Here is a 26,769-nt window from a genome sequence, read left to right on the forward strand (position 1 = left end):
TACCCTGGCCAGCAAGATCTCCGGATCTGTCCCCATTGAGCATGTTTGGGACTGGATGAAGCGTCGTCTCACGCGGTCTGCACGTCCAGCACGAACGCTGGTCCAACTGAGGCGCCAGGTGGAAATGGCATGGCAAGCCGTTCCACAGGACTACATCCAGCATCTCTACGATCGTCTCCATGGGAGAATAGCAGCCTGCATTGCTGCGAAAGGTGGATATACACTGTACTAGTGCCGACATTGTGCATGCTCTGTTGCCTGTGTCTATGTGCCTGTGGTTCTGTCAGTGTGATCATGTGATGTATCTGACCCCAGGAATGTGTCAATAAAGTTTCCCCTTCCTGGGACAATGAATTCACGGTGTTCTTATTTCAATTTCCAGGAGTGTATTTTGAAGTTCAGTTTTGTTTTTCAAAATTTATTTTACTTCTTTCTACAACTGTAAATGAAGATGCTAGATTAAAATTGAAACAAATGAGCCCTCGGTCACTATTATTTTTAGTCTTATTGACCAGGTTTCAACACTTCTAAGAGTGCCTTCATCAGAATTAAAACAATTAAAATGGCCCATAATTCTGATGAAGGCACTCTTAGAAGTGTTGAAACCTGGTCAATAAGACTAAAAATAATATTGACCGAGGGCTCATTTGTTTCAATTTTAGTTTAGAAACGGTCACGCAACGAAGCAGCCATGTTTAAAAGTTTCAGAAGATGCTATAATGCGCTGTATCGCTGACGCTCGGCTATAAAGTATCCTGTTGGATTCCTGTCGCAGTACTCGGCCGACAGGTAAAGGGCAGTTAGTGGTGCACAGCTCCTGGCCACCAGAATCTGCACCATCGTCGTGGGTTAAACCACCGCTGAGTCAAGTGAGCAGTGGAATAAGGGGGTTTCTGACACGCTTTCGATATCAAATTAATTATGCAAAATAATTAATTGATCAATTAACTACCACTACTGTCTGATGATGTCACGGGTTTCTCCATCTAAATCCGCAATCTAGTATAAGGTACTCGAAAAGTAGTGGAGAGGTGGTTTAGCAACGATACAGAAATTGGGAAGCATACTGTCATGCCATTGGTTGGCGTTGAAATTACGGAAAAGCTGGTAAAATTGCTAAAATTGATTTCACTATCATCTGTGGTGCTTATTGCGGTACATTGCCCCATATCGACGGTTTTCTTTCCATCACATCCGTAAACTGGTATGCTGTTGATTACCACATAATGACTGACTGACACCACTTGTTTGAGATGGAGAGAATCTTGGTGGAGCGACATCTTCCGGGGATGGCCAGCACCGAAAGAGTGATTGCGTACATGACTGCAATATGAGGAATCAATGCTGTTGTTCTCTTTAAAACGAAACACTGAGACATCTGCTACCCCATCACTGTGAAGGATGAAATCAAATGTAGAGGATATTATCTTCAGACGGCTGTTTAGAAGCGCTTCACAATGTTGCAAACTCTTTCAGTTTCCGCATGTTGCGATGTCTTCCACATTTTTGTCAATAAGAAACACCACCTCTGTCTTTTATTTCAACCACACCGCGTGTTGGGAGAGCAGCATAGTTTACACCTTGCCATATCTGGCTTGCTGTGAAAGACAATCGATTGAAGCGTATTAATGTTGGTTTAGCACCTGACACAGAGGTCCAAGTCATGGTAGAAAAGCAAAATGTATGGATGTGTACACGGCTGTAGTCATACACGGCTTCGATGTGTTACAGCAAAAAACAATGTATCAAACTACTTATGAAACAACACTGTCCTTGTGTTTGACAGACTATATGGTCTTCCTTCACTACAGGCGACAGAACTTTTAAGCAGGTCATTTAAATCGACCTCTATCACTGCTTGCCTGCTCCAGTGGAATGAAACATGTATTTTTATTGTGATCACCACATATGGTCGATGTCAACTTGCGGACAGTATTTGGTTCAAATGGCTCTGAGCACTATGGGACTTAACTTCTCAGGTCATCAGTCCCCTAGAACTGAGAACTACTTACACCTAACTAACCTAAGGACATCACACACATCCATGCCCGAGGCAGGATTCGAACCTGCGACCGTAGCGGTCACGCGGTTCCAGACTGCAGCGCCTAGAACCGCACGGCCACACCGGCCGGCAGAAAAGTTGTTATAGTTCATAGTTTTACTCCACTCGATGTTACAAAAATAATGAGGAGATAGGGAGAGAGGGACAGTGCTGTCAGCACTGACTCAGACACCATTACACTGTCGTATTCCTAGCGTGGTATTCATAGGAATATGATAAAGAAGATTGCGTGATGTACAGGAGGGATATTTATAGTCAGTCATTCGATATCAATGAAATGTAGGTGTTATGCTTCTGAATTTCTTTGTGCAGTCCATCTAAACTCTGCCGCGCGGTTTGAGGCGTCATGTCACGGACTGCACGGCCGCTCCCGCCGGAGGTTCGAGTCCTCCCTCGGGCATGGGTGTGTGTGTTGTTCTTATCATAAGTTAGTTTAACTTAGTTTAAGTAGTTTGTAAGTCTAGGGACCGATGACTTATGTAGTTTGGTCCCTTAGGAATTCACACACATGTGAACGTTTTGAACATGCTCTGCTTGGTTATGAATTTCCTCCCGTACGTTAGTGCGTTATCTTTCTCGTTGTGACATCCCTCTACCTCTCGGCCTTCTAACTAATGGAACAGTGCTGTCAGAACGTGATGGGATTTGGAAAATTAGCAGGGGTCTGTAACTTGGCAGGGCACATCCCTTGCAAATGCTCTGATGAAAGGGGCGTTGAGAGCTGAGCTCTACACCGCTTCTTCCAAGTATTGTGGTCAAACATATTACAACACAACCTCTCACATACATCTCGTGAAGTGACCACTGTGAGAAAATTAGAGGCTAATACGAAGGTTTCTACAGAGAGGCAAACAGCAGCAGAAGTTCCATCTTTTGTTGTCTCGATAAATAAGAGAAAACATTCTTCCATGAGTGTTGTGTGCCTATAAATGGATGGACTGACATCTTAATAGGTAGACTAAGTTTACAATTACATCTATATGCTTATTTCACAAGCCATTATACGGTGTGTGGCAGAGCATACCCTGTACCACTACTACTCCACTCGCAAACACAGAGAGAGGGAAAGAGACTGCCTATATGTCTCACTATGAGCCCTGTTTTCTATTATCTTCATGGTCCTTATACAAAATGTACATTGGCGGCAGTAGAATCCTTCTGCGATCAGCTTCAAATGTCTGTTCTCAATAGTGTTCATCGAAAAGAACAGATTCCCATTTGGGTTGTCAAAGGATGTGCCCACTAATTTGGTGGGAGCCAATAGGAATGCTTCGATAGGGCTGTATTCTGAGGGAAACCTAGGCCTGCAGACCCATACACGTTTGGACTGTGGTGGTCAGCAGACAGGTATTTTGTTATTGCTCACTGTGTCAGCCATTCCTGAATATTTCTAAAACACATCTCAGAACGTTTTGGTTTGCAGGGGGAATGAGAGGAAGCATATTGTTCAACACCCTGGTATTTACCCCACGACATTTGAGCGACCTGTCCTTTTGAGAAGGGTAGGACAAATTTTGCGAGTCTGGAATCACTAACAGCCCTGACGTGTGGGCGGAGGTTTGCGGTCCTGTGGCTGCTGTTGACATGCATTGTGGTTGACATCGCGTCACGGCGATGGAAAAGAGAGTGAAACATCCCAAAAACCCCCAAAGACTGATAGGTCTCAGCAGTATTAGTCCAGGAATTCTAAGTGACTTACATGCACCAGCATTACAAGACAACTGAGAGACAGAACGCAATTAGCGTTGAATGTCTTCAGCTATTTGGCGACTGCTACCACCCATTCTGGTATCAGAGGAAATGGGAAGTATTAGAAGTTGCAGGAAGGTTTTGGTGGAGAATGCAATGACAATATGTGGAGCAGTAAGTTAAGAATTGTATTCTGTGTGCACAATATGTGGTCTTGAGTTATCAAAAAATCCAGTGTCAGAGGTTACCTAAATCAGACAAACCGTTTCCAGTGATCAGGACTGATGCCTTAGGACCCTTCAACTGACGTTTAATGGCGAACAATATGTGGCGAATTGGTACTGGTAGCATACTGGATAAAAAAAACAAGTACAGCGGTGCTAACTTTGGTCAAAACTGGTTGTTAAAATTCGTGGTGCCACAGACGATAATCACATAACAAGGTACTAAATTTACGTCTCAACTGATGAAGCAATTATGTAGATTGTTAACAGTCAAGGGATTGTGTACCAGTGCATTTCATCCACAAGCAGATGGGCGTACAGAGTGAGCACGCTGTATGGTAGCAACGGCATTGAGTTATTATGTAATCAGCTGACACTTGGACTGGGTCATGGGTGAACAGGTAGCCTGTTCTTTACCAGTGTCTGAGCAGGAACACTTAGGCAGGGGTTTGGCAGTTATTGGGAGCTCCAATGTTAGGCACGCTATGGAGCTCCTTAGGAAGACAGTGTCCAGAATTGAAAGTCAATGTGCATTCGGTATTTCTGTAGCGATGTGGAGGCGACCTTGCCTGCGGCTATCGAGCGAACAGGGTGCAGTCGTCTGCGGGCTGTGGCTCATGTTAGTCCCAACAACGTCTGTCAGATGGGTTCTGAGGTCATCTTCAGTTCTTAAATGCGGCTGGCAGAGATGGTGAAGACTGCTGGCTTTGCACACAGGGTGCAAGCAGAATTCGCAATTTGCAGCATCGTTCCCAGAGTTGATCTGGGTCTTTTGTTTGGAGCCGAGTGTAGGGTCTCAACCGAAGGCTTTGTTGTCTCTGTGACGGTCTTGGCTGCAAATTTCTGGACCTGCGTCATCGAGTGAGGATTTGTAAGGCCCCTCTACACAAAGGAAGAAGCTACTCGGGTAGCAGAGTACTTGCTGGCTGCACATGGGAGTTTTTTGGGCTAGGCAGTAGTTGAGGTACTCTCATGAACACTCGCCAGTCGATATGCACATAGGAAAATCAGATCACATTCAGAGTAAAGATAGTTCGACTGTAAAAATTTTATCAGTAAATTGTCGAAGTATTCGTAACAAATTTCTCGAATTTTCTGCCTTCCAGGAAAGTTCTGAACCCCGAATTACTCTTGGATTTAAGAGCTTGCTAAAACCCGAAGTAAAAAGCTCTGAGATATTTAGTGAATCTTGGAACGTTTATCGGTAAGACAGATTAGATGCCGTAGAAGGGTAAATGTTCATTGCAGTCGACAAAAACATTATCTTTGCTGAGGTTCAAATTGAGTGTGATTGTGAAGTTATCTGATCGCGCGTAACAGGTCAAGGTGAAACTAAATTAACTGTCGGATGTTTTTCCGGACCACCAGACGCCACTGGGACAGTTCTAGAGTCTTTCAAGGAATGTCAATGGTCAGCTGTGCGTATATACTCACAGCATGCCGTACTAGTTGGTGGTGACTTCCGCCTACCGATTATAGACTGGGACGTACATAGATTCACTGTAGGGGGTACAGACAGACAGTTTTGTGAAGTACACGTTTTCCGAAAACCTTCATGAGCAGCTAGTTCGGCAGCCCACACGCCTTGGACCTTATCGTTGGCATCAGTATAGATACGGGGATTGGTGATCATGATGTCATCATAGCAAGTATGGTCACGAAACTTAATAAATCAGTCAAGAGGGCTAGGAGAGTGTTTCTGCCAGAAAGAGCAGATAAGCGGTTGTTAGCGTCTCTCTTTGACAATAAATGGGGAAGGAACAACGTCTGTTCATCCAGCTGCCATCACAAAGGAAGGTAGCTGAAAAAAAAATTTCTCGTTTCAGTCACATATTCGAATTGCTTACATAATTCCGACTTTGCAGATAGTAATCACTGACCTGACTGCCATTCAGTTAAAAAGTCATTAAACTAAATCAATCATTTTATGTAATGAGATTAATTTTCTCCAGCCAACGGGCATGTCAGCATGAAGAACCATCAATTTGCGGAAGCGATGTAGTTTTCTCATCGACGATTTAATTAATTTAGAAATGGTGTAAGATGTCAAAGATCCGTGAAGTTCGAGTCAGTTTCGGTCGAATTTGATTTGGAGTCACACCGACATGAAGAGGCATTAACTACTACCGTATTCAGAGAAATGGCGCCATGACAGGTCTCCCAGCTTGTGTACCAAGTGGGGTTGCCACCATACCGGCCTGAAGCTGCAGAAGCATTTCCATCTTCACCCCCTCTCATGTTCGATAAGCGAACCTTATTGTGCCCATGGATGCACACTACAGAGTTGTGGCTGAGCTTACAAAAGTATGGAGATTACACTCTCTGGGCCCTTCCAGTTGCAAATCCTGGATGTCTTCATATCACAGATAGTATATATAGGTAATTAATAAAAATAATAGAAAAATAATAAAAATATTAATAGTAGTAATTCTTTCTTTGCCAGAGAAGCCAGATGTCCGAATTACCAATTAATTACACACTCATGCTCATAAATTAAGGATAACTGCAGAATGTGGTCCCACAAAACGTGGCACTACACAAAACTGGCGCTAATAGCATAGGCACATAGGGAACACACATGACACGGATCTATAAGTAAACGGTATTGCCGATAAGTTGAGAAAACGTCCCGAAACACATGTGCTACTAAACGCCACTGTTTCCTGCGCATGTATCCCGACATCAGTATGGGATATGATCACCATGCACACGTACACAGGCCACACAACGGGTTTTCACACTCTGGATCAGGTGGTCGAACAGCTGCTGGGGTATAGCCTCCCATTCTTGCACCAGTGCCTGTCGGAGCTCCTGAAGTGTCCTAGGGATTTGAAGACGTGCAGCGATACGTCGATCGAGAGCACACCAGACGTGCTCGATAGGGTTTAGACCTGGAGAACAGGCAGGCCACTCCATTCGCCTGATATCTTCTGTTTCAAGGTACTCCTCCACGATGGCAGCTCGGTGGGGCCGTGCAATGCACCAGGAGGAAGGTGGGACCCACTGCACCCCTGAAAAGGTGAACATGCTGGTGCAAAATGACGTCCCAGTACACCTGACGTGTTACAGTTCCTCTGTCAAAGGCATGCAGGGGTGTACGTGCACCAATTGTAATCCCACCCTACACCGTCAAACCACGACCTCCATACAGGTCGCTTTCAAGGGCATTAAGGGGTTGGTACCTGGTTCCTGGTTCACGCCAGATGAAAACCCGGCGAGAATCAGTGTTCAGACTATACCTGGAATCGTCCGTGAACATAATCTGCGACCACTGTTCCAATGACTATGTACTGTGTTCTTGACACCAGGCTTTACGAGCTCACCTGTGATCAGGGCTCAGTGGAATGCACCTTGCAGGTCTCCGGGCGAACAAACCATGTCTGTTCAGTCGTCTGTAGACTGTGTGTCTGGAGACAACTGTTCCAGTGATTGCGGTAAGGTGCCGAGCAAGGCTACCTGCAGTACTCCGTGGCCATCTGCGGGCACTGGTGGTGGGATATCGGTCTTCTTGTGGTGTTGTACACTGTGGACGTCCCGTATTGTAGCGCCTGGGCACGTTTCCTGTCTGCTGGAATCGTTGCCATAATCGTGAGATCACACATTGTGGCACACGGAGGCCCCGTGCTACGACCTGCTGTGTTTGACCAGCCTTCAGTCGCCCTAGTATTCTACCCCTCATAACGTCATCAATATGTGTTTTTTGAGCCATTTTCTACTCACAGTCACCATTAGCACATCTGAAAACGTCTGCACACTTACTCGCTGCACCATACTCTGACATGCACCAACACACCTCTACGTATGTGGACCGCTGCCAGTGCCACCGTGCGACGACCGCAGGTCAGATGCACCGCATGGTCATACTCCGAGGTGATTTAAACCCGCAAACCTCCCACCAGACCGTTGTTGCACCGTGTATCAGCATTATCCTTAATTTATGAGCATGAATGTATATTGTCTTTGAAATTAGTTTTGTAATGTGAATGAGAGCTAACTCCCTAAGCACTGTGACTTGAAGCTGTGAATATGCTTTGATAGCTTTTAATAAAGTGACGTCAAAACAAAAGAGAAATAACTCTAATAATACTATGCTTACAGTTCTGTTAGGTAATTATGCACTCTGTCTCTCAATGATTTATAACCCAACATTACTATTAGTCCGACACTGATCAGCAATCAGCAAACTAGCTCTGTACTCAGGGTGGTTACGGGATTATAAGTAATTAATTGTCTCTCTCTTGAATTATCACAGATATTCCTCAATGTATACCAAAAGCATAGTTAAAACTCGTGTGCTTAAAACGCCAGATAAAATTTCGTAGGATAGTTCAATATAAAGTAATAAAACCCGTAACTCCAGGTCGTGGTTTCGTCTCTAATATCAATATAACAACCATAATCTTATGCAGATGAAATCTTATACTAGAACTAGAGTCCTGTGATCAGGCCTTTCTGCCTGGGATGTTATCTTGCAACCTTGAAAAATCTGAAAGTGAAATGTATTGAATAATTCGTAGCCGCCGTGTAGCTCGTGGAACCTGAAGAGAAGTATTCTATCCTAACGGGCGGCGCGTCTCGAAGATGAGCTGAAAGAAAATTCCTAATTGTTTTCTAGTACGGCGCCTAACAATGGTCAGTGTTCTGTTAAGGCCACGTCTACTCAGGACAAGTAATGTTTAGGTTTACAAATAATTATGTACCATACACAAGTTTGAAGTCATAAACAACTGTAGTTTTGGTTTCGTTTACAACTTACATAGTCTCTTACAGTAAGATGAACTCAGACAATCGTTGTTTCCTCTTCGAGTCCAAGAACAGAAGAAGTCAACCAGAACAGCAAGTTCAGACACAGAATCTCGAATGCCCATGGAATATTCATCAAGGCATACACTGCAATTTAATGCATTTTTTTACTCTTTGGCATACATCGGCAGCTATTCATACAATAATTGTCAATACATGGCATTAACAAACTTGATGTTCATGACCAACCCATGAGATACAGTACACATGCAACCTCGCCATTTGCACCGCGAGCATCCGACATCGCGATTCCACTGATATTGACCTATCCTTGAGGTCGTTTTTCGGGACTCATGGCCATATAATATGGCCATATAATTTTTGTGAATTCAACACAGTTCAGCAATTCTCTCTCTCTCTCTCTCTCTCTCTCTCTCTATGGACTCCACGCATTCATTTTTAGTGTCCATTGTGTCTTGATGTATCAATTATTTTAATACTTGTGCTATGGAAAGATGGCAACTTGCCGAATCAGTCAGAATTTATTTTTCAATATAATCGAAGTTGGTTTCCAATAAAATAATTTTCAAATGAAGTAATTTGTAGCACATCTACTGTCCCCTTTTCTCTTTAATTGTTTCATGAATTTGGTGACGAAACATCTGCAGAATCTGAAGAAAATTGATGTCTCTATGGTCTGGGGGACAGAAGTACACCAGGTGATTGTAAGTTCGTGGCTGATAGGGAAACAGTGACAGGCAGTACATTCCCAGTTTCTGTCCTCTGTCGCTACAGACGTGTCGAGAGATAACGCACTTTACTAATTCCAGGCGCTGCAACATCAAGGACCAATTACCAAACTTGCGGGCAAGCTTGCGTCGGGGAAGGATACAACGGCTCTATTACACGTTAACGGAATCAGAGGCATGGATCCAGGCCAGAGGGGTTTAACTTCATACTGAGGAGCGGCTCATACTGCTAAGTTCTTTGTAAATTTCATTCGTCGATTTTGTAATCGCTGAAATAACATTATATACTGTCTCAACCTATGAAGTTTCGTTTCCTCCTCCAATTGTGGATATTCGCTAATTTTGCCAGTGTATTTGTCCCACGAGAAACTGTACTGTGGTCCTCTGTGAACGCATCACTAACTTCACTTGAGGCTCTGTGGATTTCATTTCTATTTTCAAAGTATAGTTTCGATTTAATGTATGATCTGTGATGCTTAACGCTCACAATACCCGAGATCAAGTGCAGACGCAATTTCTAACTTCCAGTATTATAAAATATGATATTGATGAAAATATAACATCGACTTGTTATGCAAGACTTGCGCTACAGCTTACATAACCAACAATATAGACACGTCATTTATTCCGCAGTGTTGCCAGTCTGTTTATTTATGAAATTTCGCTCGAGATTTATGGAGAATCTAAAATATGATGGTCAGTAAGGATTTGCACCCTACAAGCGCATTGTCGCAGCCAAGGTCCTGTTTGCGAAGGCTGTCCAGAAAGTAAGTTCCGATTGATCGCAAAATGGAAAGCACACTGAAAATCAGAAATGTTTTATTTGTAACAGTTAGGTACACCTACCAGCTACTTCTCTTCTTAGTCGCCGTTCGAACTTAGTTTGTCGTAGCGTTGTACCAACTATCCAATACCCTCATCATAGAAGGCAGCCGCCAGTGCTTTCCGCCAGTTCTCTACGCTGCCCTACAGCTCGTTGTCTGTGCCAAAATATTGTCTTCATATCCAGAGGTTCATGTGAGCAGAGATGAAACTCAGAGGGAGACAATTACGGGTAGTATTGTGGGTAATCAAACATTTCCAATTGAAAACGATGCAGGAGCATCTTCATTGCCCTTGCAGATTGCAGCTGAGAATTGTCTTGAAGACGAAACCGCACGACAAATATGTAATGTTGGCTGCATAACTTCAGGCGAATTTTCTCACCAGACCCTTGTACTTGACGGGAGACACTATTTTCTAGACATCTTTACGCGCTCACTGTGAGCTCAGAAATGAGAAGAGCGACGTGATGCTATCTAGGGTCATACTAGAGACACTGCCCAACACATCTGTGCAAAGTTTTATCGGATTTTCATAGTCGTTGTCATTTCGCGACCGATCGGAACTTACTTTCTGGACCCCCTCGTATTTCTCAGCTCAAACTTGTTGCACTGCCTACAAAGAAATCCAGAAGAATAAGTTGTTCATAGAGAACTGAGCTGGCTGAACACAGCAATCTTCAGTGAAGCAATTCGAACAAATTTTGTGTTAAGCTTAGAGAATTTAGTGGAGACCATCGTTCCTTCTGGGTTTTCCGAGAGCAACGGACCAACAGATCATCAGCGGCGGAAGGAAGGTGAGAAATCGGCGTGGGAGAGGCCTACGAGCCAATTAAGCGGCGTGTCTTGCGTAAGTGGGAACGGCCTTGGCCCTGCGCCGGCTCGGGCCGGGCTTCACACGCAGAACCGTGACGTGCTCACTGCTCGTGGCCCAGCCCCACACTCAGAGGCAACGCCCGCCCCGTGACAAGCACACATCACACCAGTGTGACGAGCGTCTGTCAGACAAGGACAGTCCGTCTGTGGTGCACTAATCCGCCACTGGTCGTTAGATTTGTCAAAGGCACGTACACATAATATACAGGGTGTTACAGAAAGGTACGGCCAAATTTTCAGGAAACATTCCTCACACACAAATAAGGAAAAGATGTTATGTGGACATGTGTCCGGAAACGCTTAATTTCCATGTTAGAGCTCATTTTAGTTTCGCCACCTGCGCTCAATGGAGCACGTCATCATGATTTCATACGGGATACTCTACCTGTGCTGCTAGAACATGTGCCTTTACAAGTACGACACAACACGTGGTTCATGCACGATGGAGCTCCTGCACATTTCAGTCGAAGTGTTCGTACGCTTCTCAACAACAGATTCGGTGACCGATGGATTGGTAGAGGCGGACCAATTCCATGGCCTCCACGCTCTCCTTACCTCAACCCTCTTGACTTTCACTTATGGGGGCATTTGAAAGCTCTTGTCTACGTAACCCCGGTACCAAATGTAGAGACTCTTCGTGCTCGTATTTTAGACGGCTGTGGTACAATACGCCATTCTCCAGGGCTGCATCAGCGCATCAGGGATTCGATGCGACGGAGGGTGGATGCATGTATCCTCGCTAACGGAGGACATTTTGAACATTTCCTGTAACAAAGTGTTTGAAGTCACGCTGGTACGTTCTGTTGCTGTGTGTTTCATTTCCATGATTAATGCGATTTGAAGATAAGTAATAAAATGAGCTCTAACATGGAAAGTATGCGTTTCCGGACACATGTCCACATAACATATTTTCTTTCTTTGTGTGTGAGGAATGTTTCCTGAAAGTTTGGCCGTACCTTTTTGTAACAACCTGTATAATGTTTCTACTGTCTGTGGCAATGGCGGTTATCTACAACTATATTCCACAAGCCACCTTTTGTTGTGTGTGTATTTGTCAAAGTACTGTGCTCCAGCGCACTTACGCATTATACACATTATTTCTACTGTCTATAGCACTGGCAGTAATCTACAACTATACTCCACAAGCCGATCTTGTGGAGTGTGTAGATTTGTCAATGTACTGCTCTACATCGAACGCACACATTATTTCTATTTTCTGCAGCACTGTCAGTAATCTACAGTTATACTCCACAAGCTACCTTATGCTGTGTGTAGATTTGTCAATGTATTGCGCTGTATCCCATATGCACACTATACACGTTATTTCTATTATCTGTAGCACGCTCAGTAAACTACAGCTATACTCCACAAGCCACCTTATGGTGTTTATAGATTTGTCAGTGTACTGCGCTACATCGCACGTACACATTTACACATTATTTCTATTGTCTGTAACAGTGGCAGTAATCTACAGCTATGCCCCACAAGCCACCTTATGTGTCAGGTGATGCGTACTTCATGTACTACTGTCACCTCCCCCTTTTCCAGTTCCAGTCGCTAATGCTGCACAGGGAAAACAATTGCTGGTAAATCTGCGAGCGAAATCGAACATTTGTAATTGTATCCTCACGGTTTTTTTCCTGAGGTAGCGTTGCGAAGAATATTGGTCTCTCCTAGAAGCGTACACTCTCGAAATTTTAACACTAAGCCACACCGTAATGTACAAAGTTTCTCTTGTAGCATCCATCACTGGAACTGGATGAACATTTACATGCAGTTCCCGCACAAACTAAACTGTGACGAAACACCCTCATCTTCTTTGAATCTTCTCTATTTCCCCTATCTTCTCTGTTCAATATTCGGGTACTGAGTGACTTCATTGGCTTTCCCGGCGTAATAAGTCTTGGAAATCTCCTCGGGTTCGCTGCCAGATCCTAAAATCATCTAGATTCAATATTCAGGTATTAGCTGAACAAGGGTTTTGTGAGCTGCCTCCTCTATGAATGGATTTAACTTCCTTAGGATTCTTCCAATGAACGTCAGTCTGGCATCTGCCTTTACTACCACTAGTTTTATCTAGTAGTTCCGCTTTAAATCGCTCAGTGTGATACTGCTACCATTATTTTTTTATCAATCGTGTAAACATAGAATAATGGATCTTTTCGCCTATTTATCCGCACTATGTAGCATCTTTTTTTGTTCAAAATGGTTCAAATGGCTCTGAGCACTATGCGACTTAACTTCTAAGGTCATCAGTCGCCTAGAACTTAGAACTAATTAAACCTAACTAACCTAAGGACATCACACACATCCATGCCCGAGGTAGGATTCGAACCTGCGACCGTACCGGTCGCTCGGTTCCAGACTGTAGCGCCTAGAACCGCACGGCCACGCTGGCCGGCTCTTTTTTTGTGTGCCAAGCTTCGGTACTCTAGGTCTTTTATGAATTTCCATAACTTCAGTCATTTCTTACTAATATTTATTAGTAAACGTATTTCAGCACAATGTTGCGATCATCAGGTGCATTATACACTCCTGGAAATTGAAATAAGAACACCGTGAATTCATTGTCCCAGGAAGGGGAATCTTTATTGACACATTCCTGGGGTCAGATACATCACATGATCACACTGACAGAACCACAGGCACATAGACACAGGCAACAGAGCATGCACAATGTCGGCACTAGTACAGTGTATATCCACCTTTCGCAGCAATGCAGGCTGCTATTCTCCCATGGAGACGATCGTAGAGATGATGGATGTAGTCCTGTGGAACGGCTTGCCATGCCATTTCCACCTGGCGCCTCAGTTGGACCAGCGTTCGTGCTGGACGTGCACACCGCGTGAGACGACGCTTCATCCAGTCCCAAACATGCTCAATGGGGGACACATCCGGAGATCTTGCTGGCCAGGGTAGTTGACTTACACCTTCTAGAGCACGTTGGGTGGCACGGGATACATGCGGACGTGCATTGTCCTGTTGGAACAGCAAGTTCCCTTGCCGGTCTAGGAATGGTAGAACGATGGGTTCGATGACGGTTTGGATGTACCGTGCACTATTCAGTGTCCCCTGGACGATCAGCAGTGGTGTACGGCCAGTGTAGGAGATCGCTCCCCACACCATGATGCCGGGTGTTGGCCCTGTGTGCCTCGGTCGTATGCAGTCCTGATTGTGGCGCTCACCTGCACGGCGCCAAACACGCATACGACCATCATTGGCACCAAGGCAGAAGCGACTCTCATCGCTGAAGACGACACGTCTCCATTCGTCCCTCCATTCACGAATGTCGCGACACCACTGGAGGCGGGCTGCACGATGTTGGGGCGTGAGCGGAAGACGGCCTAACGGTGTGCGGGACCGTAGCCCAGCTTCATGGAGACGGTTGCGAATGGTCCTCGCCGATACCACAGGAGCAACAGTGTCCCTAATTTGCTGGGAAGTGGCGGTGCGGTCCCCTACGGCACTGCGTAGGATCCTACGGTCTTGGCGTGCATCCGTGCGTCGCTGCGGTCCGGTCCCAGGTCGACGGGCACGTGCACCTTCCGCCGACCACTGGCGACAACATCGATGTACTGTGGAGACCTCACGCCCCACGTGTTGAGCAATTCGGCGGTACGTCCACCCGGCCTCCCGCATGCCGACTATACGCCCTCGCTCAAAGTCCGTCAACTGCACATACGGTTCACGTCCACGCTGTCGCGGCATGCTACCAGTGTTAAAGACTGCGATGGAGCTCCGTATGCCACGGCAAACTGGCTGACACTGACGGCGGCGGTGCACAAATGCTGCGCAGCTAGCGCCATTCGACGGCCAACACCGCGGTTCCTGGTGTGTCCGCTGTGCCATGCGTGTGATCATTGCTTGTACAGCCCTCTCGCAGTGTCCGGAGCAAGTATGGTGGGTCTCACACACCGGTGTCAATGTGTTCTTTTTTCCATTTCCAGGAGTGTAGTTACATATAAAGGGATCTGAAATGTGATGAACTTTTTGCTGGGTGTGCCAGTGAGGTTACATACTGGGCTTTAACCGTTTTTGCTGATAATTTCTTTCAGAATGAAATTTTCACTCTGCATCAAGAATGTGCGCTGATAGGAAACTTTCTGGCAGATTAATATTGTGTGCCTGAACGACGCTCAGATTCGGGACCTTTGCCTCTGCGGGCAAGTGCTCTTATTTGTCTGGTACACAGGGCACAGGAATAAACACGTCATCATCTAACATTCTCACATTCAGCACTCCAAATTAAAGGCAAGTAGATTTAATGTGAGGATATTGGCAGCAATTGACATGAGAGAATGGGTCAGGGAGCAAGAGAAAAACGAACGTGATGGAACACAAGATGGAAGGAACATGGCATGGCATGAATGATTAAGAAACTGAAACACAGCAGCTTATTACCGAACTGTTACATCTTACGTACTAATCGTAATTGTATTTATAATCATTACTACACAAACTTTATTCCATCACTTAGTACAATAGTTGACGAACTTCATCAGTGATTGCCAGGAATAACCAGTTTTCCCCTATATTAATTTCTTCTCTTTAGTGGTGGAGGTTTTGCACATAATTTTCTCTTTAGGTCAGTTGAGTACACGATGAACCAAGCCAGACGGGCCAGGGCACTGACCTAACGTTAGGCACGAGCCCTGCAGGCCACCCTTTTCATATGAAAGTGCGATCCACAGAGATCACTAGATGCAGTTACTGGGCGCCAAACCCGCTGTTGTCAGGGCTGGTAACGGCTTGATGTTTTGCACTCTCTGCGGCGCGGTTGCAGGGCTGCATTCACAGGAACAGTCAACATGGTGTGCTGCATACCTGCACTTGGGAGCGAGTCAGAGTTTTCGCAAGCGGGGGGAACCTGAGCCATACATACTTCAAAGGAACTTTGTGTTCAGTGAGAACACACCTTCTGGGAATGCTATGTCAGGGGCAGTCAGTGATAGCACACTACGCCTTGATAACTGGTTGGCGTGCTTTGTGAACAGGAATTCTGTACTCTTTGTAATGTACTGGGACAACGTTCTGTGGCCGCGCGCGATTAGCCGAGCGGTTTAAAACGCTGCGGTCATGGACTGTGCGGCTGGTCCCGGCGGATGTTTGAGTCCTCCCTCGGGCATGGGTGTGTGTGTTTGTCCTTAGGATAATTTAGATTAAGTAATGTGTAAGCTTAGGGACTGATGACCTTAACAGTTAAGTCCCATAAGTTTTCACACACATGTGAACATTTTTGAACCACACTCTGTCTCCATTTTGTGTGATATGGATGACTCCTGGCCTAAAAAGTTGCAAGAGACATCCTCATTGGCTAACCTAAACAAATAGCAGAGTAGTGGATGTCAGGATACCAGTTTTCGAGAAGTGTATACTGGCTAAAACATCAGACTTAGTGATGAGTGGGGGAGAAACTTCTAATTGCTTAAGAACTGCCAGCCCAGATGTGTAAAATTTGGTTAATGTTGGCAAAACTTTTACATTGTGAGGAACATATTGACTTGCAAACAAATACACTGAAGAGCCAAAGAAACTGGTACACCTCCCAAATATCGGGTAGGGGTCCAGCGAACACGCGGAAGTACCGCAGCACGACGTGACATGGACTCGACTAATGTCTGAAGTAGTGCTGGAAGGAACTGACACCATGAATCCTGCAGGGCTGTCCATAAATCCGCAAGAACACGAGGGGGACGAAGATCTCTTCTGAACAGCACGTAGCAAGGCATCCCAGATAATCTCAATTATGTTCATGTGTGGGGAGCTTTGTGACCAGCGGAAGTATCTAAACTGAGAAGAGAGTTCCTGGAGCCACTCTGTAGCAATTCTGGACCTGTGGGGTGTTGGATGCAGGTAAATGTAAATGTCGTGTGACTAGGGCCTCCCGTGGGGTAGACCGTTCCCCGGGTGCAAGTCTTTAGATTTGACGCCACTTCGGCGACTTGCGTGTCGATGGGGATGAAATGATGATGATTAGGACAACACAACACTCAGTCCCTGAGCGAAGAAAATCTCCGACCCAGCCGGGAATCGAACCCGGGCCCTTAGAATTGACATTCTGTCGCGAAGACCACTTTTTTCCGTTGCGTTTGGTCTGGGCGGACGTCACAAGACATCCATTCAAGTGTAAGGCTAGTTCGCGTCCGTAGTAGAATACTACGCGTGCACCCTGGGTAACGCTAAATGAACTAGCACTAAAGGCAACCAGATAATCCTGTGCTGGATCTCCCGGTAAACACATCATGAATGATACCGACCAAATGAACGATGAAGAATTGACTTGAGCACTCGGACCGTGCCTGCGAGTCTGCCACCTAAACATTGAAGGCATAAGTAGGAGCAAATGTGAATTTCTCCAGAGAGTTCTCACTCAGAACAAAATCGACGTAGTCGCGATACAAGAGACTCATGCGGAAAACATAGATCAGCTGGCCACTAGAGGAAAAATCCCTGGATTCGAGATACTGGGAGCCACCTATCTCCGCAATTACGGCGTGGCAACCTACATACGAAATAAGATAGAAAATGCTTCCCTGTGTAAGATATCTACAGACAACAACATACATGAAGTTGCTGTCAAAATTGGCGAGACCACTATGGTTAACATCTATAAGCCTCCCGGCTGTCCATGGCCTCCAGAAGTACTCCAAGAATATCCCCACCCTGCTATCTACGTAGGAGACTTTAATAGTCACCATGAGAACTGGAAGTACGCACGAAACGACCAGAACGGTGAATCCCTGATGAGCTGGAGTAAGGAGACTAACACCCACCCGATTTTCGACGCCAAGGACCGCGGAACATTTCGATCAGCAGCATGGAGGCGAGATTATAACCCTGATTTATGTTTTGTCACTAAAAACAAAAACAACCAACTGCTAGCCGCAACTCGTGAAGTCCTGTCTGATTTCCCACATAGCCAGCATCGCCCTGTTATCTTAAAAGTCGGAATTAACATCCCAATCATAAAATCCTTTCCTCGCCCACGATGGAATTTCCAGAAGGCAGACTGGGCCACCTTTGCAGAAAACCTTGACAAGTGTCTAGGTTGGATACCCCCGACTAGGGACAACTATGACAGATTTGTGGGAGCAGTCATCGCCACGGCTAAGAATAATGTACCCAGAGGCTACCGGAAAGAGTACATCCCTGGCTGGAATGAGAGATGCGAAGACCTGTACCAGGAATTTACCGAAACCAACAACCAAGAAATCGCGGACGAACTGTTGCACAGCTTAGACGCAGCTCGACGGGAAAAATGGATGGACACCGTGGAGAATCTAGATTTCACTAAATCCAGTAGGCAAGCATGGACCCTACTCCGTACCCTGGGAGGCAGTAAACGTAAAATAAAAGACACCCACCTGATAACCCCTAACAATGTGGCCGCACACATAGTTAGAACCTCAAGAGCACCAAGGGACAGAACACACACCACGACCGTCAAACGTGAATTAAGATCCTTAAAACAAAGGGCATCGCCTACCTCCGAATTTTCCCAGCCTATCACAGCGGAAGAAGTTGCAGTAGCCTTGTCAAAAATCAAAAGTGGCAAGGCTCCCGGCTTCGATGGCATCCACCCGGAATTCCTACTTCACTGTGGAAAATATACTAGAACATGGCTCGCAAACTTCTTAACAGATATTTTAGAATTGGGTAATATCCCACACCAGCTTAAACGAGCAAAGATTATAGCGATACTAAAGCCAGGCAAACCTAATGACATGCCCCAAAACTACCGCCCTATCGCTCTGCTGAACTGTGTCTATAAGCTGTTGGAACGTATCATCTACAATAGAATAAGTGGAAAAATTCTTGAAGTGGTACCGATTGAACAGGCAGGTTTTCGACCCAACCGCAGTTGCACCGACCAGATCCTCTCCCTAGCAACTCATATAGAGGCGAGCTTTCAGAAAAAACTCAAAACATCAGTAGCCTTTATTGACCTATCAGCCGCTTATGATACCGTTTGGCGACAAGGCCTGATATTTAAGTTGCTGCGGGTCATACCATGTAATAAGCTGGCCAACCTCATTGATAACATGCTCACAGATAGAAGTTTCAGAGTCATAATGGGCGACTTAAAAAGTGACCAAATGAAGCTCAACAATGGTTTACCACAAGGCTCCGTTCTGGCGCCATTGATGTTTAACGTCTACATATCTGACTTACCTGAAACCACTTCTCAAAAATTCAGATATGCCGACGACTCGGCAATAGCTGCAAGAGGCAGATCAATGGAGGCAACGGAAAACACATTAACTGCGGATCTAACAAAGCTGGGAGATTACTTCCGAAGGTGGAGATTACGGCCAAACGCGACAAAAACGGAGGTGACATGCTTTCACTTCGACAATGCCCAAGCAAAAAGAAAGCTCAACGTTCATTTCGAAAACAGGCAGCTAAACCATAATAATTACCCCAGATATCTAGGCGTCACCTTTGACAGAACCCTAACATTCAAGGAACACCTACGTAATACAGCCGCAAAACTTAAAACTCGAAATAATATCATACAGAAGCTATGTGGGACCACGTGGGGCTCTCCCGCGGCTGTACTGAGATCTTAGGCTCTTGGACTTGTCTACACAACAGCAGAATATGCCGCACCGGTATGGCTAAACAGTAAACACACAGGCTTGATCGATGCTCAACTAAACTACACAATGAGGATGATATCAGGAACAATAAAGCCAACGCCTTTACACTGGCTACCTATACTGAGCAACATTCCCCCACCGGACCTGCGCAGAGAGAACGCTCTCTTACGCGAGTATGGAAAAGTGCTGAACAACGAGAAGCTGCCAATCCATAAGGATGTTCCTGCCCTGGAGATGAACAGATTGCGCTCAAGACACCCCTCTTTAAAAAAGGCAAAAAATACGCATCCTCTCAACCCGGATTATGGCAACCTCTGGAAAATGCGGTGGAGAGAATCTGTGCCCCAAAACCTGCAGAATATGCCATGCATCAATGTCCAACCACCAGGATTCAATTTGCCAAGGAAAACTTGGACGACCCTGAATCGAATTCGGACAAATAACGGCAGATGTGCAGACAGCCTCCACAGGTGGGGTAAAATCACCACCCCGAGATGTGACTGCGGTGCCGACCGGCAGACGATTCGTCACATCGTGGAAGATTGCCCTCTGAGACGTTTTGCAGGAGACCCCAATGAGTTTCTGACCGCGACTGAAAGTGCAATAGACTATGTCACAAATCTGGATGTTTGTTTGTGAACTTTTGTTTGTTATATATACTATTTTTAAACACTTTTATATCTACAACTATATGTTACACACTGTGACTACTCTTTATTTCTGTGTCTTATGATTTTTATGTCTTTTCTATATGATGTGTTATATGCCATAAGCTAAATAAATCCATTCAAGTTGATCGTTGATTACTCTGCTTTTTTTTATTTTTTATTACAGAGGGCGAGCATTCCTCTGACCAAACACGATGAGATACCGTGCCGGCCACTCAGCTGCCCGGGGCGGACTCGGATGCAGGTGATCCGACAGGATGCTTACATACGTGTCATCTATCAGAGTCGTATCTAGACGTATCAGGGGTCCCGGATCACTCAAACTGCACACGCCCCACACCATTACAGAGCCTCCACCAGTTTAAACAGTCCCCTGCCGACATTCATTGTCCATGAATTCATGAGGTTGTCTCCATAACAATTGATAGTTTTCTTCTCTTCTTTGCTTATAATCGAACTGACCTGTAGTAAATTATTATTCATGTGTGTCATCAGAGAACTTTGCGATAAACAAGGAACCACTGTTTCACTGCTTCATTTCATAGTTAGATGAACAAACTGTTATCTTTTGTGAGGTACAGCAACCATGTCTCATACTTGCTACGGTCACCCCTGTCCTCCTAGTTACCCACTGCTTGACACTCTTTCATTAAATGCATGTGAGCCCATAGGGAGTGATCCCCCGGGGTATGTCAAAGGCTCAGCTGTGCTCTCAAAAGAAAAAAAAATGGTTCAAATGGCTCTGAGCACTATGGGACTCAACTGCCGAGGTCATTAGTCCCCTAGAACTTAGAACTAGTTAAACCTAACTAACCTAAGAACATCACAAACATCCATGCCCGAGGCAGGATTCGAACCTGCGACCGTAGCGGTCTTGCGGTTCCAGACTGCAGCGCCTTTAACCGCACGGCCACTTCGGCCGGCTCAAAAGAAAACAGGAAGAAGCATAACTTAGATAATATCAGAGCATTTGCCTTACTTTTAGACAGGGAAAAACTGGTCTCACATGTTAACTTTTTGGGAAAAGCTGTGAGACAGACAAAAGTAAGTGCTGTTTTCTTAAACGCAACAGGGCACCGAATTGTGCGCGGAGTTTAGGGTACATTGTCCAGAGGTGATCTGCAACAACAGATGAGTCGGGAATATTTGTGTTTCGTGGATAGGCACAACTATGATACTAGATAATTGAGACGTTGAGATTATGATGAGATGACAGGTACTTGATCTCGCAGGCAAAGTAATGTGCAAGTGCACTGATGCCTTGATGAAGTAGTCACATAACATGTCTGGCGTCAACCATTACAACTGGGCAAGAGTTAGCACTGAGACAGTCACCATGACAAATGTTGCAGATGTAATACGCATTTTAATTCAGGGTTGGTTTCATCTAAGTGTGAGTCTCACTACTCACGCTGCATCTCAAGAGCGGAGGCTCGGCAGGACGAATGATAGCAAGTATACGTTTCACCCATCCAAGATCTGCACCGATTTTTCAAATGGAATTGTGATACCTTTCAGATCTATGGGAGATTATTGTTTGCGGAATTAAGAACTAATTAATTTTTTATTTGATGTAACGTCACTTGGGACATCTTCGCAATTTAACAAGCATGCATCACTAGCTTCAACCAGTCCCCGGTTCGTCTCCATACCTTCCCAACTCCGCACAGGCTCTCCCGCAGTGCTGCTGTTTAGCATCTCTTGCGGAATGATAACCGAGAGATCAAGTCAATGCTAGCCTTTGGGACATTTCCGAGATGACATATTTTTACTCTATAGTTGTGTATGAGCTGCTGTGAATACAAAAAAGCTGTTTCTTCTTGACAACTTCTTGCATATCATGGTTTAAATTTTAAACAAATGGAAGTGGAGTGAGATTTAGACGAAGTTAAATGTCAGCGATCGAAGCTCTTTCTAGCGTTGTAGAGAAATATGATGAGGTAAGGTTGGAGTTCTCTAAGGTTGTAGATACTGCAATAATGAATATCACAAAAGGGGGCTCAGCTGATGAAGAATGAGCATCTCTATAAAGTCCAATTACAGTTGTTTGACAGTCAAACATAGATACAAGTAAAATAACTGCAAAGAAACATTGGGCAGCGAAAAAAATATTTCAGTTGATCTACTAAAGAAGAAAAATCAAAAATATCCAGGAGAAGACAGGAATACAGCATTAGAGTGGGGAAGCCAGGGCGAAATGGTTGCGGGAAGAATGTGTAGAAATTAAAGAAGAAATGGTCGTTGGAAGGACAGATTCGTCATTTAGAAAAGTCAAGACTTTCTTTGGTTGACTTCAAAAGCGTCAGCGTTAAGAGTGCAAGAGGAAATCCACAGTTAAACGCTAAGGCGAAACCTCATAAATGGAAAGAGCACACTGAAGGCGTATACGAGAGGTAGAAACTGTTTGATGACATGATTGCAAGAAGAAAAGTAGCCGATATGGAAGACATAGGGGTTCCAGTATTAGATCCAGAGTTTAACAGAGCTTGGGAGCCTTACGGACAAATAAGGCAGAAGGCTTAGATAACATTCTACAGAAATTCAGACATCATTGCGGAAAGTGACAACTAAGCGACTATTCAAGTTGGTGTTTAGAACCTACGAGTATGGAGACATACCATTAGACTTTCGGAAAACCATTATCGACACAGTCCTGAAGATAGCAAGGGTAGACAAACGCGAGAACTATCGCACAATCGCACAATCGCATTGATGGCTCATACATCCGAGATGCTGATTAAAATAATGTAGAAAAGAATGTGAAAGGAAACTGACGGTCTGTTAGATGACGAGCAGTTTGGCTTTCGGAATGGTACTAGAACCAGAGAGCCAGTTTTGGCATTTCTCTTGCTCTTGGAAGCAAGGCTTAAGGAAAATCATCCACTGATCATAGGATTTCTGAATCTAGGAAAAGCGTTCGACAATGTAAAATGTCGCAATATATTTGAAATTTTCAGGAAAATAAATGCAACTTGTAGGGAAAGATGGGTTAGATACAGCATGCACAAGAACCAAGAGGAAAAAATAAGAACTGAAGGCAAACAGCGAAGCGCTCGGATTAGAAAGGGTTGGAAGCAGAGATATAGTGCTGAAGCTATTATGTCGTAGAAACTATGACGGAAATAAAATAAATCAAAAGTAGGATTAAAATTCAGGATGAAAGGATACCAATGATAAGATTCGCAGGTGACATTTCTGTCCTAAGTGAAAGTGAGAAAAGATTACGAGAGCTGCTATACAGAGTGAACAGTCTAATAATCATACACTCTGGATTGAGAGTAAACCGAAGAAAGACAAAAGTTGTGAGGAGTAGAAGAAATGGGGATCACGAAATTTACGATGTGGAGAAATTCTGCTAACTTGAAAGTAAAATAACGTATGATGAACAAAGCAAGGAGGACAAAAAAAAGCATAATATCAGAGGCAAATATTCTTGGCCAAAAGAAGTATCAAACTTCGCTGTTAATTCGAGAAAGGAATTTTTGAGAATGTAGCCTTGGCGTGCCGCACTATATGGAAGTGAATCACGGACTTTTGAAAATCTGGAGAAAAATGGGAATCGAAGTGCTTGAGATGTGGTGCTAAAGAAGTACGCTGAAAACTAGGTTGAACAGATAGGATGAGAGAACATGTGACACATCAAGGAATAACTTCCATGGTACCTGACACAACTGTAGAGGGTAAAAACTGTAGCGGAACATAGAGATTGGAATCTATGCAACAAATAACTGAGAACGCAGGTGTAAGTGCTACTCTGAGATGAAGAGGTTGGCACAGGAGGGGAATTCGTGGCGGGCCACGTAAAACATCTTAGAAGGATAATCTGATGATATAAATGGAGTGTTTCACAATTTATTCCTCTCTTACTTTAAGAACAGACAGCAAAAAGTGATTCTCCACACTACAGAGAGTGGCTATGGAGTGAGTCCGACTGGGGCACGGTTAAGTAAGATGCGCCCCAGGAGTCAGTGGTGGGACTGCTCCTGTTTCTTATATATTTAAACGGTATATTTTCTAATACGACAGATGATTCTGTTGGTGATGCCACTATCTTGGAAGTGAAGGATGTTGTTTGCAACGTAGGTAACGTATGAAATAGTGCAGTTCAAGAGATGATAAGCTGATATCAAGCACAGTAAGACTCAGTTTTTATAGTTTCTAAGACACAATTCAACATAAATTGACACTTTGATTACATAGAACGGGGATACGATTAGTGAGTCTCAACAGCTGAAATTCCTAGGTGTTCATAGAGATAGTAGGTTGTCGTGGAAAGCCCATCTTCACGATCTCGTTCAAAAACGTATTGCTGCTACATTTACTTTTAGGACTGCGTCTGAAATAAGTGATAGTCCAACACGAAAATTAGTCTACTTCACTTATTTTCTTTCGCTTAAGACGTATAGTATTCTATTCTCGGATAATTCTTCCCATTCACAAAGAGTATTTTTTACTCTGAAACGGGTAGTCGACAATATTTAGTGTAAGTTCGGTCTTTTCTCACATCGTCCTTTTTTTTTTTTTTTTTTTTTTTTTTTTTTTTTTTTTTTTTTTTTTGTAACGCACAACCACCTGACACCAAACGGACTTTCGCCCATGAGGAGAAACTGCTGCCGCGCGGGATTAGCCGAGCGGTCTCAGGCACTGCAATCATGGACGTGCGGCTGGTCGCGGCGGAGGTTCGAGTCCTCCCTCGGGCATAGGTGTGTCTGTTTGTCCTTAGGATAATTTAGGTTAAGTAGTGTGTAAGCTTAGGGACTGATGACCTTGGCAGTCAAGTCCCATAAGATTTCACACACATTTGAGCATTTTTTTTTTTTTTAGAAACTGCTCACAACTGACGTAAGCAACAACAAAGACAATCTAAACGCGAACAGCCATCTAAAGATGAACCTGACGTTTCTAAAGCGGTAAGAGAGCTATTTGTGCAAATAAGTACCATTACTGACAGCCGCTGGTTGCTGTTTTTCTCTTTGTAAAAATCATCTTTTAAGTGATATGTAAATTCGTATAATGGCGGAAACAAAGGTACTTTATACTGTAACACCTGAATCACATTGAACACAAACGAGAGAGGGAACGGATCTGAATTCTAAGAAACATAGTATGTTCATTTCTTTATATGTAAACAAAAGAGTATTGTTAACTTCAAATTTTGCACGCAAGTGTATGTAGCGAGTTACAATGAGATTCACCTACGGCGAACTTGAAGAAAGGCTGTGCTTTTCAGATGCACAAGGTGAACGAGTTGTTCACATTGAAAAGATTTTTACAATAGACAACACGTCCGAACAGCGGTCTTTGACCCGTAGGGAAAAAAGAGGACGTTTCGGTTTTTTCCCTGGTGTGCGGCGTGGACAAGAAATGTGTTGTCATTAGCATAAGCGCCCCCTCTCGGGTCAACGACTCTTACAGCAGTAAAAGAAATAAAGGGAAGAGTCGGGTGGCAGTTGGCTGCTGGCTGTGAGGGAGGGTTCTGCGTGGGCGGGAGGCGCAGCCGCCGCTCTGCGAGCAGGCTGTCGACTGTCCGCCCAGGGAGGCGACGAATGGGCCGGAAGGAGACACAAAGCTACGGGCTTCTTCCGAGGAAATGCTTAACGTTCACTGCAAGCCCACTCGCCGTCTACCTGCTAACATCACTTGCACTTGAACAGTAAACGCGATCGACGTTTTGTTTCTTTCATTTGTATGATAGTTACAAACAAGTACCTCCCTGTGCTTGTTAGCGTTCCACAAATGTGCCATGCAAGGGCGCCACATTTTGCTGAGACACCTTGTCCTGTGCACTTGTTCTTGATGTTTGGCTACAGTCATTGCAGATGTTACAATTGTTATCAAACGCAACTTCAAAAACTGTACTAATCGAATCACTGTGAAGTGCGAGTAAGAGGCATTTTTTAAAGCAAGACTGACCCCTTATACAACTGTGTGAGAGCTGTTATGGGTGTAACTTCATCTCCAGTATCTCTATGGGACAAATACTTAGGGGGCTAAAGAGTATTGCTTATTTGTGCCCTGAAATAGTAAAGTTGTTAAACTATTCGAAGCAAGTTCTCGCGAGATGTACGCCATCTTTCTTCGACTGCCAGTTACGATTTTGCAACACTTCGCCTGCACTCTGTCTCAAGTCAAACAAGACTGTGACTATTCGTACAGCCCTTCTTTGTATATGGTTGATCCCCCTCGTTGATCTGACTTGAACTAGTGCACTTATTGTTTTCACGCGGAATTGACCAATAGCGTACAATTATAAAATTACATTTAAACTGTTTCGCTAGTATTAGATTTGTGAGTCCTTCTGATGCTAATTGAGATTTTACTCACCATAGGGCATTAT

The sequence above is a fragment of the Schistocerca americana genome, chromosome 3 (genome assembly GCF_021461395.2).
Source record: "Schistocerca americana isolate TAMUIC-IGC-003095 chromosome 3, iqSchAmer2.1, whole genome shotgun sequence".
Taxonomy (NCBI): domain Eukaryota; kingdom Metazoa; phylum Arthropoda; class Insecta; order Orthoptera; family Acrididae; genus Schistocerca; species Schistocerca americana.